Genomic DNA, 1,673 nt, shown 5'->3' with positions numbered 1-1,673 from the left:
CCGCCGATTAGATATACTATATTTTGTATTCAAAATGTTAATAGGTTTAGAAAAGGTAATTTGGAAGCAAAGAGAGACGAGATTTCTTGTTCCACAGATGTAGCTTATTGATATCGTTTTGGAACTTCACGATATCATCTGGTGCCCTAATTGTTGAAAATTATTTTAAATCATCAGCATGGCGGAACCAGTAACAGCTGAGTGCCGGACATCGCCTGATTGGTAATTTTTTAATATGATTTGACACTTCACTTGGAGTTTGCGCAGAATCGCAATCAAGGAAAACTTCTGTAGCCACACTGGCGCAACATTTTTTAGACTTTATATAGTTCCACAAAGTTTTGGGGTTCCATTTTATGTTAAACTCATTATTAAAAATATAGTTATTGTACAGAGATCTATTCAAATTGTTAAAAGTCATTAAACAAAGCGTGTATTTAGCGAAGAATGTGTGATTCTTGGTACATTTAAATTTTTTGATCTGTATTTAATTAGTGAGACATGCTCATATTGCTTTATACAAATAATGACAAATGAATGAAAGTTCAAAATTTTCAAATGTAGTCAATAGATACATTTCGCAACGCTGAATATTTGCTTTTAGATACAGCAGCTTCTCTTTCTATAGCTCTTTGCTTCGCCGTTTTATATACATTAATTGACCTTGCTCTCCCAACATTTTAAATAAGTCAACTATGAATGGTAAATAATTATGCTTACGCCGCATGTTTTCAATCTTATAGCGTTTCCGTTTTTCCACTTCATATTAAATTTTTGAACGCAATTTAGTTATTTCCGTCTGACGATTTTCACTATCTCCTGTATCCATAGCATCGTAGGCAGTCGCCAACATTTTATCGATTTTCTGCTGATATATTTTCAATCTATCTGACAATAGGGTCATAAGATTAAAATGTGTTTCACCTTCGCTATATTTTTGCATACGTTTCTCAATTATTGGGCGTATAACATCAATCCAATTTTGTTCGGAAGATACTGGGCCTAAATCCAATGAACCTTCTTTCAAACTATCCAATTCATATAAACGTCCATTAATTGATATGTATCCAATAAAATGACAAACATCGTCATTTTTATTTAGATTTTTTGTATCTAGCTCATAAAGGGTTTGTTGCGCAATCGAGTTGTGCACTAAGCGAATTTTTGGTGCATTACTTAGAGCAAGGCCTTTTGTATAAGGATTCAAGGATTGCGAAAATTCTTTGAATTCACTAAGTGTTGGTCCCAGCTTAATGTCTTCGCGGTCAAAGTTCAACAGAATGCTAAGTATTGCATGTGTTGTGCTGCATTGTTAATGACTTGTTTTGCAAAAAATATATTATCTAGACGATCTGCGCGTACAACGTTTGAATGATAGAAAAGTCAACACAAAGCGGAATTTGAGATAAAAGTGATGCGGTTGTAAATTTTTTCAGAGAAAGCAATTGGTATGGTTTTACAATCATTTTTTCTTCTGAATAGCAAAGGAGTTTTGTAAAGTGACCACATTTTTATTTCTAAGGGCGTTAGAGCCAGAAGCTGCTTACATCCGCCACCTTCTATAATTCCATCATGAGCATACAGTAAATACTTAGCGAATGAAAAACAACTAACAATATCATTAATAAATAAAATGAATAGTAGGGACCTAAAATACTTCCCCAGGGAACATC

At 33.7% G+C, this 1,673-nt stretch overlaps 1 pseudogene; it reads right to left on the bottom strand.

Annotated features, from left to right (window-relative positions):
• Window positions 1-554: 554 nt before the first annotated feature.
• Window positions 555-1,380, bottom strand: LOC137241656 (ubiquitin carboxyl-terminal hydrolase isozyme L5 pseudogene; annotated as a pseudogene).
• Between the last annotated feature and the right edge of the window lie 293 nt (window positions 1,381-1,673).

This window comes from Eurosta solidaginis, chromosome 2 (genome assembly GCF_040869045.1).
Source record: "Eurosta solidaginis isolate ZX-2024a chromosome 2, ASM4086904v1, whole genome shotgun sequence".
Classification (NCBI taxonomy): domain Eukaryota; kingdom Metazoa; phylum Arthropoda; class Insecta; order Diptera; family Tephritidae; genus Eurosta; species Eurosta solidaginis.
This window is presented reverse-complemented; position numbering and strand designations above follow the sequence as displayed.